Raw genomic sequence first — 17,062 nt, forward strand, 5'->3', positions numbered from 1 at the left:
AAAGTATGAAATCCCTGAGTCATCATCCGTTTTAAGATGCGTGCTACCGTACGAAAATCTGACTTTAGTATATCCCCATAACCATGTTTTCGTTGTTGAGCTACTCTTAAGTGCACATGACAATTCACCGGAGAATCGTATTCGAAAATGTAGTTTTACCGTGACTTTGAGATGTTATTATATTTTGTCCGAGAACTTCTTGGATACCAATATTGACACTGTCAAAATACAATTTAATGACACTGTCAAAATATGATTTCGTGACACGACGATAATGAGAATTTACATGTTCTCCGTGTACATGATACGTGTTTCCAACGTTCTCATAAATATATACAAAGTCAGCGAAATATTAGCTCTGATTGAAGCGATTGTTCTTGCTGATCTGGTAGAGGAAAGCCAATACTACAAAATATATTACTTTGAAAACGATGTTTACTTATATATCAGCATGCCGACTACATATCGCCACCTGAAGCAACTCGAGAGCGTGGAATACGAATATCAAGCGGAAGGCTAAAAGCCGACATACTTTTTGTCCAGAGTCATAAGTTTAAACGAACTGGGACTACATTCATCATTACCTAAAAGTAAACAGAAGCGAAAAAAGAAACGTTGTTTCAAAGCTGGCCGGCATAAAACAGGAAGAAGAATTCCAGTTATCTCCCTTATTTCCGCTCAACAATTAAAAAAATTCGACCGTTAATTTAGATAACTAATTCAAATCCCTATGAATTCGTCAATCTTTGTGTCAACTATCCAAGAGATACCTCTGCGTATTGCATTATTCAATGCCCAGTCAGTAGGACCACCGGAAAAGCGCACAGAAATAGTTAATTTTATCAACGACCAGAATATTGACGTCATTTCCCGGACAGAAACATGGCTGAAAACATCAGGCGATGAGCCCAAGTGTGCGGATCTAACACCCACTGGTTACTCCATCAAGTCGTTCCCCCGTAATTCTCGTGGAGGTGGAATGGCTGTCATCACAAAGAATACCATGATAAAACGTCTTAACCACGTCACAACATTCAATTTCAATCACACATCGTTTGAAATAGTCCAAACCACACATCATTTGAACTAGTCCAAACCACACATCATTTGAACTAGTCTAAACCACACATCATTTGAACTAGTCCAAACCACACATCATTTGAACTAGTCCAAACCACACATCATTTGAACTAGTCCAAACCACACATCATTTGAACTAGTCCAAACCACACATCATTTGAACTAGTCCAAACCACACATCATTTGAACTAGTCCAAACCACACATCGTTTGAACTAGTCCAAACCACACTCACACTGGAGAAAAGGTCAGTCCATTTTTTCTGCCTATACCGCCCTCCTCCTAGTATAAATAAACGAGCTGGCTGAATCTCTCTTTTTGGAGCAGTTTCTGAATCTCCTGGAGTATGGAAATTCGATAGGTGGCAACCTGATTATTCTTGGAGATTTCAACTTTCACTTTGACTGTCCCGGAAACCCAAACACATCAAAACTCGTAGATTCCATTAATGTTTTCAACCTCCAACAGTCAGTCAACCAACCCACCCATAAACATGGTCACATTTTAGACTGGATTCTTCATATAACTGATGATAACATTCTACGGTCCTCCCTGGTATCACATGATCTTGCATCAGATCAACTCTGCATTATATGCCATCTTGACGTATCAGTCCCTAACCCTCCACCTTTATCCGCTACTAAGAGAAACCTCCGTATGATAAATATAACCAAACTAATGCACGAGATCCAAGCAAACCTAACAACTTGCTTACGTCCTACAGCAGAACAACTCGATAACTGCCTGCGTTCATTGCTCGACAAACATGCCCCAGCTACCAAGTGCAGAGTATCAATTCAAAAGTGTTCACCATGGTATGGCAGTGTTAGGGACCAGCTTCGCACTGCTAAAAGAGACCGCCGTAAAACTGTGAGGCTTTGGCTTTCCACCAGACTCACTATTCATAAGCAAATATATGAAGCCGCTAAGAAGAGTGTCACAGATATAGTCCATGCAGCGAAATGAAATCAGTCCACTACACTACTAAGATCATGGAGAGTTCCAGCTGCAAAGAGCTCTTCGAGATTACTAACAAGCTAATGTCAATGAACAAATCAATACCACTTCCAACTACCTTCTCTCCAGTCGACCTTTCGGACCTGTTTGCAAATTTCTTCCGTGACAAACTACAAACCATTAGTGATAAGCTTGACACCACAATTTCAATTGACTCGTTGTCACCATACAGTTGGGATACAGAATTTGAGCGGCAACCATTAGCAGCATTTGAACGTATCTCTATGGATTTCGTACGTTCAATCATGATGAAGAGTGCACCAAAGTCATGTGAACTTGATCCAATTCCAACATCACTGCTGCTTGAGTGCTTAGATCCAGTATTGCCTTCACTAACTGATGTTATTAATACCTCTCTCTCATCCGGGGAATTCCCATCATTTTTCAAAACTGCCATTGTAAAGCCTCTGCTGAAGAAACCAACACTAGACCATGAAGATTTGAAGAACTACCGCCCAGTTTCTAATCTCCCATTCATATCAAAAAACATAGAAAAGGTTGTTCTATCCCAGCTTGTATCTCATCTGAATTCAAACAGTCTTTTTAGCAATGTACAACCTGACAATAGTATGCTCATTATTCCCACATTGATAGCAAAATCATATGGACAGCGTTCTTTTGCATACCAGGGCCCAGCAACGTGGAATGAATTGCCCACTGAACTTAGACATAAAGACACAGTGATCCCATTCAAGAGTGCTCTCAAAACTCACTTATTTCGACTGCAAGAACAAACTTAAAGACCTAATAATGTTTCCGACTTAAATATTCTCAACATGTTTTTTTTTATGTTTACTAATTTCATGGTGTTTGTCTTTGTATACATATCATTATATGTTTTTTATCTTATAGGTGTTGTCTAATGTTGTAAAGCGCTATGAGCTTCTAAAGATTAGGCGCTATACAAAGACCTCATTATTATTATTATTATTATTATTATTATAAGTTTACTGATACCGTCTTAATCTGTACTGAACAAATTGGCGAACCCAGTACGTCTGTTAGGTATCCATGTAACCGTTGATTTGATTGGATGCAAAAACGGTTTATTTTTGACCTAATGTTTGCCCACGTGTAGTACGCCGAGCTATGAATAGAAAGGAAATATACTAGCGACATACAATCACATAGCAACATGGGTCGCCTTTCGATTTAATTTCAACAGAAACAAATCAAATCACTACTTAGGTTTCAATCAAATAAGACAATACGACAGGAATCATTCAACATAAAGAAAACAAAAATTTTCACAGCAATCTGCAGTTAAATAGGAAAGCTATTATTGTTTTAAAATAATAGTAACCAAGGGGAGCAAATATTGCTGGAATAAATTTAGAATGAATTATTAATAATAATCATCAAGGAACTCTTCTTCATGTACTTTATCAACTCATAAAAAGTGGCAAACACTTCACTCAAAACGATACTAACATGTTGTGCCAACAAATATGTACATATCTCTCTCTCCATTAGCATGTATGTTCGCTTAGAATATCCTAAAGAAGGACAAAATACTTCCCAGCATGCATGTGAAGATATCTGCAACTTCATGCATGACATTAGCAACAAACCACGTGTTCGACATGGCACTGGAACTAATGCTTGACGCCAAAATGTCAGCTGTGTTGTCAAGAGACCCGTTGTTAGGGGCAGGATTTATTCCTAGAAGCTTGCATATAAGCGGATAAAGGTCAATGGAGATGAACGGCTTTGCTAAATAGTTCCGTCTAAAGTCAGGTCCTCGGGCGTAGAAAATCGGTTTCATGCTGCTAAGCTGATTGTCATATCCGTGTGCCCCTCTCACATTACCCGGCTGATGTGCAGTGCGGTTCTGGAAAAGAACAAATCAAATGGTGAGATAGATATTTTTTTTTTAAATTCACGCACTATGTCATGTGATAGTTGCCTGCTTAATTCGTCTGATGTGACATTTTGATCACATATATATGTTACTTTAGTTTTGGAGGAGGTTTATTTATCTCTACTCTGCACTGCTCATACGGTTTTTTGTCAGACCATGCACTGCGACGTCAACGCTGTCAGTCATTAATGTCCCGGTTAATTAGTCAGTCAATGCAATACTAGCACCGTAACCTCTGCGACGTCAACGCTGTCAGTCATTAATGTTCCCATTAATTAGTCAGTCAATGAAATACTAGCACCTTGACATCATCGATGTCAATCATTAAAGTCACCATTAATTAGTCAGTCAATGCAATAATAGCGCGGTAACGTCATTGATGTCAACAATTAATGTCCTCATTAATTTTTTGCAATAGCACCATGCCTTACGAAATAAAGTGCAGATACCTGTTAACCACGACAACAAATTATGGAGTTCAGAATCCTGAACAAGGCTGAAAAATTGGTAAAATATAAATTCTGAAATTATGCTAAAGGGACCAGTCTTTATTTTAAAACCTGCTTTGGTATATACGCGATATTGCATGTAAAATTGTAAATGGTTGTTGACCTTGAGTAGAGAAGAAAAAGAGATGTATTCATAGAATAGTAAAGCCACGCCATTCTTTTAATGCAAAATATCACAAAACCATTTTACGGAACGACGGACGGATCAACGGACAAGGGTATGACTATATTCAACATCAACATTCTTGGCAGGACGTAAAAGTAAATCCGTGCTGATTGCTAAAATTTACCATGCGTTGAATATTTAGACAGCTATTTTATTCAATACCTAAATGATTCATTGGAAAGTTGATAATGAATGTTGTAGCCCCATGGTGTCGGTTGAGTTCGCGTGGCAATACTCTCGGAAGCATTATGGATAGCTGATCACATCGCAGTGCTCACGTATTTCTTGTTTAGAGAAACTAACAGATGCTTCTTTACTTGTTTTTCAAGTTTTTCTAATTTATGTTTTATCATTCGTCAATATTCTTCGATAGCAACAACCGTGTATTTCACGCTGTTTTTAAAAAAGATTGAGGACATAATTCAAGTTTTTATTGTATGGCAGAGCTTGGTACCACGAAAAACTTCTGTTATCCACGCTGTTATATCACCAACAAAAAATTCAATGTTCTGGGACAGCGGCCTGACACTTTCCTTTTTAATTTCCGTCTGTCAAAAGCAGGAAAAATATCTTACCGTGATTTATTGCAAAATAACACCATATTATATCTGTGATAGTATTTTGAAGAAAAAAATAACTTTAATTATCTTGAGATAGAAGAGAAAAAGACAATATTTTAGCTAAAAAGAAAATCCACTCCTCCCCAAAAATTAAATGGCCAGTACCTCATAGTAGATAAATTTGCTATGTGTATGTTAATTGTTGTATGAGTTGTAATAAAACATCTGTAACTAGAGTGGGACGAGTACGCTTACACTATAGCTTATACAGTGAAAGACATTTCGCTGACATTATAAACATTTTGATAAAAATAGGAAGCGTTGATACTGAAGACATCACTTTTCTACCTACACTATTGATATAACAGACAGGGAAACTTTAAGTGAGATGCCGACACACAGGCTAGATAATTATTAGAGAGGGTCAGTAAAAAGAAAATGCGCAGAGAGACAGACAGAAAACAAGTGCGCTTCTGAAAATCGAAGGACGATTCACATTCTTAAAAAAAAAAAAGATTACATATACTTAACCCATTCACATACCCTGGTAAATAGCTAAACCCTGATATTTGTCTTTGTTTCTTGTTTGTTTTTTGTTTTCTAAATTTTTCCGAAAGCTGGATTTGGACAGAATATGTTCACAAGATCCTATAGGCCAACTCTTTGGCACACGTAACATGTAATACCGTTAAAGCCGAAACAAGACCCCTCGGGCCTTACTTTACTGACGGAACCTCTCAACGTACCAGTTCAGTGACAATATACCGGCGTACGAACCACCGGAAAGAAATACCGCGGTAAACCGATATACTGGGAATACAGCGCATTTCTAATTTGGTATTATTGTGAATTCATCCATGGACATTTTGGATGATATCATTATGATACACTGAAACTGGCAGCACATCAACACTATTCCATTCTAATGGTACATCAGCAGGTTCAAGATTGGAATTCGTTTTTAACATCACTGAATTTCACTCAGAATACTCATTTCGTTTGGAACTGTACATAATTTCATATGACGATTGGAATTGGCAACTGTAAAAAGATCATTGACTGTATTTGTTCGAAGAAATAGCGATTGAGAAATTTGTCGATGAAACTGTTGAATATATTTGATATTTTATTAAATTGTTTTACCTTTCACCTTGAGTTATTTATACACATAGACCGTCGGCATTGCTGCCTGGGGGCTCGGAGCTATTTAAATTTTGTCCACCTTCTCCGGTGTTAGAAACAATACCATAGGAGGCACGTGACACAAACACGCACATGCACACACTATTTTTTTTTTTTTTTTTTTTTTTTTTTTTATATCAAATGATTAAGATTTGAAACCATAATAGCATATTTTCCCGTTTAAAGATACCTCACACAATATTTGACAGTCACTATGATTACGTGAAATTATGCTTTAATTTTGTACTATTTCTTTCCAGAACTTGCATCCCCGAACATTGAAGAGTGATTTTTCTTCAGTGGGTAAATTTTAAGGATTATATTCATCTGAATGTCAGTTGTCTAAGCATTGTGTAGTCCAGTTTTTATTCTGCAATGTTTCACGAAAAAATAATACTTATAACATTCGGTCTTCCGTTTTCCTCAAACAAAACAAAATAAAAAGAAAAACAAGCACTCAGCTCTACAGTGCAAGAATAAATTGAATCGGCTCCATCCAATATCCACAACATGCGTTTGGATGTAAAAATTAAGTAAACAAACCTAACAGTTGATTTAAGACTTCCAAGAGACAATAAACATAACACTGGACAACACATATAACATATATATATTTTCGAAAATGACGAATGAAGGAAAGAGTGCCAATGAACGTTTCTAACACAGAATGTATACTTGTATTAAGAAACTCATAAAACAGATAGCCTAATGTAAATTCTTCTCTCTCTCTCTCTCTCTCTCTCTCTCTCTGTGAGAACACGCGCTATTTCAACAGTCGCCTTAAACAGTAGCATTTTCACACTTTTTGTGTCTAAATGTCTATGTCAGTTTTTTGTAAGGTTCAAAACGTGAACTGATAATGGTACAGTTCAATATTTTGCGCGGCGTGAAACATGTTACAATGAGTGGTGCGAAAAATGTTACTGTACAAAACGTTAGCATCAAAATTCATAGGTAAACGGCTTGCACTGCATGTTTTGAATATGGGGTGAAAAAATTAATAAAATCAATGAGAACAGACGGTTCTTACTAGCTAAGTAAAACTGTACTAATGTATGACCTAATGTTTTGTTGATTTCAAACGGCCCATATATCATTATTTGTTTTGCTTTTTGTTCTTCCGATTATGGCTTAGGGAATTTTGTAATATTGTTTTGAGGTTGCCTCCAGGCATGTGCAACGAAATATGACATACCATAAACCTGAGACATACACCAAAATTTATTAAAGTCATTCGACAATGAATATAATACTTACCATGAAATAATAATAATAATAATAATAATAATGTTTGTATAGTCTGTAACCAGCTTGTTTTTTATATATATAAAAATCTCATAAAAAGGGTAACCTTCCCTCTGTTTGAATCAATCCAAAGGTGTGGAAAAACGTTCTTTTACTGTGTTCATTAGATAATGTTTCATTGTGTGCACTACGCTAAAATTAGCTACAGAGGCAGTCAGGATAAAGGTAAAAGAAATCTGGCTGTGTATACGTCATGGTTATCTATTTTCTTTTGCTCAGAAACGAGGTGTAAATCGATGCCAGAATGACTGTCCCAAAAGAATGGAGCTGTAGTCTTACGTTACGACGTTGTCAACCTTAAATCATTCCCAACCTATGTATCTTTGTGTAAGTCTATGTAAATGTTTACAACTTACAATGTTAAAGACCTCGTCCCCAACTTCTGGGTCATGATATAATATCATTCTGTTTATTAGTGTACATATTAGCACTCCGATTCGTGCCTACATGTGCGTCATTAAACAGAGTGTTCGCTTTCTCCCCACAGTGTTATTTTGTGCATCAACCAGCTTGTTTTCATTTGCATTGGTCTGCATATGCGTGCATAAGTAATTTCATTTCACACTATTTTCTTTCTATATTGTACATTATAGACAACTTGTTATTTTCATGTCTTCCATTAAATCAATTAATTGAAAATGTATCCACACATTCCTTGTGGGCTGTTTAAATGTATCCACACATTCCGTTGGGATAATGAAATGTATCCACACAGTCCCTTGGGCTATTGAAATGTATCCACACAGCCCATTTGAGTTAATGGAATTGGAATCCACACAGTCTGTTGGGCTATTGGAATGTCTCCACACAGTCCCTTGGATTAATGGAATGTCTCCACACAGTCCCTTGGATTAATGGAATGTATCAACACAGCCCATCTGAGCTAATGGAATTGGAATCCACACAGTCTGTTGGATTAATGGAATGTATCCACACAGCCCATTTGAGTTAATGGAATTGGAATCCACAGTCTGTTGGGCTATTGGAATGTCTCCACACAGTCCCTTGGATTAATGGAATGTACCAACACAGTCCGTTGGATTAATGGAATGTATCCACACAGTCCCTTGGATTAATTGAATGTATCCACACAGTCCATCTTCGCTAATGGAATTGGAATGAAGAAAGATTCTTTTACTTCTTCTTCGTCTTCTTGTGATCCCGTCGCTGCCACCAATTATTATCTGATGTACAACGGTGCGTGTTACAGTAATTATTGTTATTATCGTGAAAGTTGATAGCCTTTGACTTGTGTGACGTAACCTCCAGAGAATGGGGACGTCTCTTGCCTTCCTCTGTGGAACGATACGTATTCTATCGGCATCCATTCAATCCTATTTATAAATTTTGGCTGAAGTAGTGAAAAGTCTTTTAAGCATGTCACCCATAGCTTGCCTCTTCTTAGTTCCATTCTTCAAAGGACGATGACAGAATATCTGAATATAGATAACCCTTTCATATACTACCTGATACCTAAGATGCATGATATCTGGGTAAGTCCATCCATAGTACAAAATATGTATGTATGTATGTATGTATGTATGTATGTATGCATGCATGCATGCATGCACGTACGCACTCACGCACGTACGTACGTATGTATGTATGCATAAAAGCACCTTAAGAATCAGCCAACCCTCCTCTGCAACAAGAAGAATTGGTAGAATCCGTCTGTTGTTCTTGTAATGCCAATGTTCCGGTATATCCTGTTTTTTGTACACTGTCATGTGCGGACGGTTGGTCAAATTCCGCACCATTTCGTCCTCTTTCCCGTTCACAGGAAGGATGTTCAGGATCTCCCCATCTGATGTGGTTAGCTGAATAGCGATGGGATCCACGTAGTCATAAATGTCTGCAAAAAATAAAATAGATATTGGCAACTAATAAAAAATAGATATATGATGGTACATTAGACTGGACTATTCTCTCAGAGCGACAAATGCGCATAAATTGATATTTTGCGCTGATGTTCCGATCGCATTAGTTCATATGATTATCTGACTTATAATGATTTCTATACGGGGTTTTATTTTCGCTAAAGACTTATTAATCGGGAGTTGATCGAAAAATAAAACCTCGGCGACAACAACGGTGTGTGTGTGTGTGTGTGTGTGTGTGTGTGTATGTGTTATTTGGATTTTTAATGTAGTTTTGACAATTTTTTAGTCATATCACTACGATGTCTGCAGTGTGGCAGTTTATAGTGATGTCTAGCACTGGGGCATCATGCCGCAGACATGTAGCATGATGTCCCACCCAGTCATATTATCCTGACACCAGGTCGACCAGTCCTAACACTAACCTTTTAATGCTGAGCGCGAAGCAAGGCAGCTGTCAGTACCATTTTTGTAAGTCTTTGATATGACTCGGCCGGTTATCGAACCCACGACCTCCCGCATCCGAGGCGGACGCTCTAACCACTAGGCCACCGGAGCGGTACGACAACAGGTAGTACTGCTTGGATTTGATCTATCTGTTTGAAATAATTTAGAAGACTTATCTTTATGTTTATCACAAAAATGAAAATTAGAATTGTTTGCGTATTACAGATAAACGATAGTTGTTGGTGGATCTAACTTACACAGTCCGTATCATTTTCCCTTTTCAACTTTAACAAAGTGAATTAATGAATGATGACCGTTACCAAACAATTCGTGATTTTAAAGCCGTTATTATAAGATAGGGTAAAGAATCTACATCACATCTATTACGAATGAGACTCCACTGTAAAAACAGGCTGTCTCAATGGACATATATGTCATTCACTTAATTACCAGTATCAAACAGGTCGTGTGTCTGTTAACTTTCTACCTTATGCTAACAGAACCTATTACTAGTACAGACACTTAAAATCACCTACTTTGATCCAATTTTAGTGACGAGTGACTTTCACTAGGCGAAATTTAAAGTAGAATAAACAGAAAAATACTTACACTTAATATACATAAATACAACGAAATGCACCAGTCGAGATGTTATAAGAAACTGCTAAACACCAAGCTTTTAAAGCAAGAGTTACTCCAGGAGATTGACGATATACTTGACGTAAAGAATTTGCAGGAACTCAAGATAAAAACATGTTTCCTAACTGTTAGGTCTTGATCCTCTCAGATAGTCTTCAGCAAGAACTAAATTTGCATCGTATATGTTGTGGTAAACATACTGGATGTTAGCATAACAACATTTTAATTTAGTACAAAGTGAAAATCATTAGAAGCCGTGTGATGAAATTACGTCAAAATGATCCCTCATTTAGGGAGAGTAGTGACAACAAGATTTTTCAGACAGTCGTCATCGCAGCCATATTTGGATGCAAAACTGGCACCATTTTTATTTAAGACCAGCTAGGCATCATAAAATGCTTATTGCGGAAAATCCCATGTTGATATAGCCATTCGTTTGGATAGGAATAGAGATAACATTTTCAAGATACGAGTTAACATTCAGGAGTAGCAATTTTCAAGATGACGACTCTGGCGGCTTTACTTGACGTCAGATCTGCAGCACTGTCATTTAAGACCAACAGGATATCATAAGAAATCTTCTGGTGATGACCACATGTCAATAGAACTTTCTGTTCAAGTAGAGTTGTGAAAACAAGAATTTTGGAAATGACTGCCATGGCTACCATATTCGGTGTCATATTGAGATTATTTTTATCTAGGACCTGCTAGATGTTATAAGACGTTGAAAGCCCCATGCTGATACAACCATCCAATCAGGAGGATTGGCGAGAAAATGATTTTCTAGATAGTTACCGTGGCGGCCATATTGGACTTTAGATCAAAACCATTCAAATTTATATAAACTAGACATTATTAGAACTCTTTCAGTGAATTCCCCATGTTGATATGACCATTCATTCATGATGGGCAGCAATTACAAGGATTTTCAAGATGGCTGCTATGACGGCCATATTGGATATCCGATAGGCACCGTTTTCATTTAGAACCAACTAGAAATCATAAGTCTTTTAGTGAAAACCCCATATTGATATGATAATCCTTTCGGAAGAAGTAACAATAACAATTTGTTTTCAAAAAGACAGCTATTGCGGCCATATTGTATGTCCTAACAGTATTGTTTTCACTTAGGACCCAATAGAGTACGGGATGAAAGCGTATAATGTTTCAGGGGGTAATCATCCCGGTAGTTTAGGAGGAGTGGTTCTAACAAAACATTTACTAACGAGCTGGCGGACGACGGACAACAGATTATCCATTAAGCATTTGTAGTCCATGACCAGTAGAGCTAAAAGGAAAATAAAAGTAATTTTGTGCCTCGATTAAAGGCAGAATTAACATGTTTATGCATCGGTCTAATATAAGTATATGTTCTTTATATTATATTTATCAAAGTATTGTTTCTTCGCCTAGTTTATATAAATATACTTCATATATATGTACCTAATACTCAGTGAGTGTGTGACATTGGTCATCACAATGTCCCAAGATAAGAAAAAGAGAAAAAGTAGGAATTTTCAGAAGCAGAAGAAGATACAGGAAAATAACCCATTTCAGCAAATAAATTTAAATGAAGGCACGCATAAGAAACAATGTAGACAAACATATTGCAAAAGGAAAGACAGCAAAAAAGATGAAAATATGGACGTTTCTTATGTCTTGAAATTTCATAGTTTTCAAGAGAAAATACCAAACAACGTGAGTGTCACTGTCTTGATTTTCATTTGATGGTATTGATAAGATATTCAAACACAGACAGAAATAAGCATTTTCTCAACAAGTACAAACGCCATGAACGATGCACAACTTCAATATTCTTTAGTTCTGCTGTTTTCAAACTTGAACAGAAAAGTAACAGATACTTAGGCAAGCGTTAGCTTTATGACAAATTCTGACAATGTAGCAAATTTATCTCAGTTTAAAAATTAAAATTAAAAATGAAAGAGAAAAAGGCTTGACAATGACAATCCTGTCTGGCTGGATTAACAATAAAAATAAATCACGGCTGGCTGGTTTGACAATGAAAATCCAATCTGGCTGGATTAAGAATAAAAAATGAAGTATGGCTAGTCTGACATTGAAAATCCAATCTGGCCGTCTTGACAATGAAAATCCAATCTGGCTGGCTTGACAATGAAAATTCAGTCTGGCTGTTTTGACAATGAAAATTCAATCTGGCTGTTTTGACAATGAAATTTCAGTCTGGCTGGCTTGTCAACGAAAATTCAGTCTGGCTGTTTTGACAATGAAAATTCAGTCTGGCTGGCTTGACAATGAAAATCCAGTCTGGCTGTTTTGACAATGAAAATTCAGTCTGGCTGGCTTGTCAATGAAAATTCAGTCTGGCTGTTTTGACAATGAAAATTCAATCTGGCTTTTTTGACAAGGAAAATCCAGTCTGGCTGTTTTGACAATGAAAATTCAGTCTGGCTGGCTTAACAATAAAAATTCAGTCTGGCTGTTTTGACAATGAAAATTCAATCTGGCTGTTTTGACAATGAAAATCCAGTCTGGCTGTTTTGACAATGAAAATTCAGTCTGGCTTGCTTGACAGCGAAAATTCAGTCTGGCTGTTTGGACAATGAAAATCCAGTCTGGCTGTTTTGACAATGAAAATTCAGTCTGGCTGTTTTGACAATGAAAATTTCAGTCTGGCTGTTTTGACAATGAAAATTTCAGTCTGGCTGGCTTGACAACGAAAATTCAGTCTGGCTTTCTTGACAACGAAAATTCAGTTTGACTGGCTTGACAATGAAAATCCAGTTTGACTGGCTTGACAATGAAAATCCAATTTGACTGGCTTGACAATGAAAATTCAGTCTGGCCTGCTTGACAATCAAACTGCAAACTTGCTGCCAGTAACATAGGTTGCGTTTTATAGCAAGGACAGTAAATCTATGCAAACGAAGAATTCTAAACCCTACTTGGCCTTTTTACAGGACTTATAATGAATATCTCTGTGTATGGGTTGTGAAAGGTGTTCCCTATTCTTCTGTGTGCATATGCTTATACATCCCTACTATTTTTCTTCTTTCACCCAACTAAGTTAAACGGCTTATAAGGTTAGTAGGGAGTGGTAATTTTATTAGAAGGAGATGGTTTAGGGAGGTCGTGCTTATCATTTATAAGTGGATAATATGGAGGCAAGGGGATAAAATGTTATGTTTTGTCGATAAGGAATTTAGATTCTATTTTTATACTATTTTCTTTTCCATCCTCCCCTAGCCCTGTGCTGATGAGTGACTATGATTGCTGGTGAGCCAAAAGGGCGTGTGGGATAGGAGGTGTAGGTGTCATTGATAGTTTGGGTGAGGATAGTGGATATTATACCACTGGGTATTTGTACGTAAGAGCAGTTTTAACATGACGCCCGTTAGACCAACCAATATTCTATACTTCTTTGACCCCTCTTTCTCACAAAAGCAACAAGATTCGGTCAGTACTAATTTCCCTTAGCCCCCAAATGCCATTTGTCACGCAAGTGACATATCCGCATTAAACTATTATTGGAGGAAAGAGTGTCATTTGCAAATTAAATTACCGTTGGAAGCCAGAGAGCATCATGTATGTTAAATCTATCGCGTAATATTACTTCCTGTAGAGACTAGAGTGCAATGCTTATGTCAAACATGCGGCTAAATATTACTTCCCATTCGAGGCTAGAGTGCTCCATATTTTTACAATGCTAATTCCCATTAGAGGCAAGAGTGCTCAATATTTTTACAATGTTACTTCCCATTCGAGGCTAGATTGCCCCATATTTGTACAATGTTACTTCCCATTCGAGGCTAGAGTGCTCCATATTTTTGCAATGTTACTTCCCATTCGAAGCTAGAGTGCTCCACATTTTTACAATATTACTTCCTATTCGAGGCTAAAGTGCCCCATATTTTTACAATGTTATATTTCACACCAAGCTGACACATCATGTTAAAGGATTTTCCATTTTGTCACTAGAATCCACAAAGCCTTTAAACATAGAATTCTCATAGCCGCCATGGGACATTGTTGTGCTCCAAGTAATGTCCGCTTTAAATTCCCGTTGGATGCCAGAGATTCCTCATCATGTTAAATCCCTACATGTTCAAAGGAGACCACTACGTGTTAAACCTGTGGATATTTTTAAGTAAAGGAATTGCCGTTACAGGTCTTTGTGCCCCACAATCGTACAATATTAGTAGTGAATAGGGGCACTAGAGCGACAATGGGAATTAGCATTAAAAATACCCCTGGGCAAATATAGCGACAATGGAAATTTGACATGGAGAAAAATCGTGGGCAAATATAGCGACAAGGGAAATTAACATGGAGAAAAAAAATCGTGGGCCACTCTAAAAAAGGGGTAGGCAATTGAAAGTCATTCTCTTTTCAAGAGATATGGGTGGCCCTGAAAAGGGCCTTTGGGTTTATGTTAATGTATCCATTAACATAAAGGGCATCTGCGGCATCTTCTTGTCCTCAAGCTGCGTCTTACTCGAGGGCCATAAATCAGTGTCCTCTTGAGGCAACCTTGTCTTTCTACATACACTCTTCGTATCCACAGACTGGTGTCTGACTTGTCGACAACGGTCCACTTGGACCGGACATACATGAGCATGTCCGTCCTAAACATCATGGAAGACACAAGGGTGGATGATTCAACTGTGGTCCACATCTTGAAGCGACGAGAACAGGTGAATCAATTCAGTGAACTGCGCTTATTTATAGGTAGAGGAAGGATTGAAACGGTTTGAGTTCATTCACCAATCCAAACACGCGTTACAAAATTCAGTCAGCCCGCATCCAATCCGAAGAGAGCAGTCTGTGACGTCACGTAGTCTATATAGATTCGCTAGCGCTTGTGTACAGTCAATCTATGCGACAGTGATTCAACATGACGGAAACTCAGAAAACGATCCATTGGGGTGCACCAGCAGGGGAGATTGCCCAAGGGAACCCGGACTTACTTTCAGAAGAGGTGAATTGGGATTTTGTGGATTTTCTTACCTCGCAAGAATTTGTTCCGGAACCTTCGTTACCTTCTTCATTACCGCAAGTGGAGAATTTTAGACAGAGACAGAAAGAAGAATTGGAGAAATTTATACAACGACAAAAGGAAGCGGAACAAGCTTTTCTCCTACAGCAGCAGCAAGAAGAAGAGGCAAGAAAAAAACAACAGCAACAACAGCAACAACAGCAAGAAGAAGTAGCAGCAAAGAAACAAGAGGGTGAAAATCAAACGGTCACGGTACTGTTGGACATTTTAGCGGAGTTAAGAAGTCTGAAACAAATGTATCAGACTTCTTTATTACGACCGAAGAGAATACGACCTTCCCGAGCTAAACACGTTAACCCTGTGACTAAGCCTACCGTACCACCCTTAGTGATTTGAACCCAATCATCATCATCATCATCATCAACATTACGCAGTCCAGAAGTAGGCCTTGGCCGTGGCAAAGGCTTAAGGCAGTTAAAATTGATTGCTTGAACTCACCCCTACACCAAAAAAAGGCCCTTTTCAGGGCCACCCACATTTCTCGAAAAGAGATAGCCTTTCAATTTGCCAATGACTCAAAAAAAACCACAAAAAAAACAACCCATTTTACCCCCTATATTACGTGTCTTTGTATGAGTGCGTGAGTGTACGTTACTATTTTAAAATCAAAACTCAAAGACACTTACCTTATATAATTAATTTATTCTTTTATCCATTGTTACAATCCAATTCACAATTCACAACAGAACACTTTAAAAAGTTCATTGAGTTCTTCTTGCTCCTTTTTAGTCTCTCTGTTTTTTGAATTTCTTCACCGTCTTTTCCTCATTTTCTTCCCTTCTTCTTTTCTTCTCCTGTTTCTTTGCCTCTTGTAAATAGAATTGTCTTCTTTCTTCCTCTTCTTCCTCTGAAGAATTCCTCTCTTCCTCTGAAGAATTCCTCTCTTCTTCTGAAGAATTCCTCTTTTCTTCTGACTCCTCTTGTTTCTTTTTTGGGCAATCTGGAGACCAATATCCTTTTTCTTGACAATAATAACAGGTATCTTGACTTTTGTCTTTATTAGCCCCTGTTTTTTTTCTTTTTTGACGGTCTGGACACTCTGAAGACCAATGCCCTTTCTTCTGACAGATATAGCAGGTATCTTGACTTTTATCTCGAAAGGAAGGAGAGTAGTCCGTCGGCTGGTCTGAAGAGAATTTTCTAATGACCCCTCGCAAAGCTCTGACGAAACGTTCGATTTAGCTAGTCTCTTCCATCGTTGTGCTCGGCTTGAGAGTGAAATGAATAGTGAAAGGACAAGACACACACCCTTTTATATACGCTGGTCTGACATGACTATAAATTAGTCTATGGTGTTTAAACTTGAGTCATTTGACGTTTTGCACTCAAGATGAAACGATCCTATTCATTCGAGAAGAAAGAAGAAGAAGAAAGTAAGAGGCAGA

At 37.7% G+C, this 17,062-nt stretch overlaps 1 pseudogene across 1 annotated transcript in view; it reads right to left on the bottom strand.

Annotated features, from left to right (window-relative positions):
* Positions 1 to 3,463: 3,463 nt before the first annotated feature.
* LOC149806265 (bis(5'-adenosyl)-triphosphatase enpp4-like) overlaps positions 3,464 to 17,062 on the bottom strand; it is a 92,145-nt pseudogene continuing 78,546 nt past the window's right edge. The window contains exons 3-4 of the transcript XR_016419883.1: positions 9,299 to 9,531; positions 3,464 to 3,927 (exon numbers count right to left, since the gene is read on the bottom strand). The product of XR_016419883.1 is annotated as a bis(5'-adenosyl)-triphosphatase enpp4-like (transcript). The remainder of the gene's footprint in view (positions 3,928 to 9,298; positions 9,532 to 17,062) is intronic.

This window comes from Sinohyriopsis cumingii, chromosome 2 (genome assembly GCF_028554795.1).
Source record: "Sinohyriopsis cumingii isolate HCF-2022 chromosome 2, ASM2855479v2, whole genome shotgun sequence".
Lineage (NCBI taxonomy): Eukaryota > Metazoa > Mollusca > Bivalvia > Unionida > Unionidae > Sinohyriopsis > Sinohyriopsis cumingii.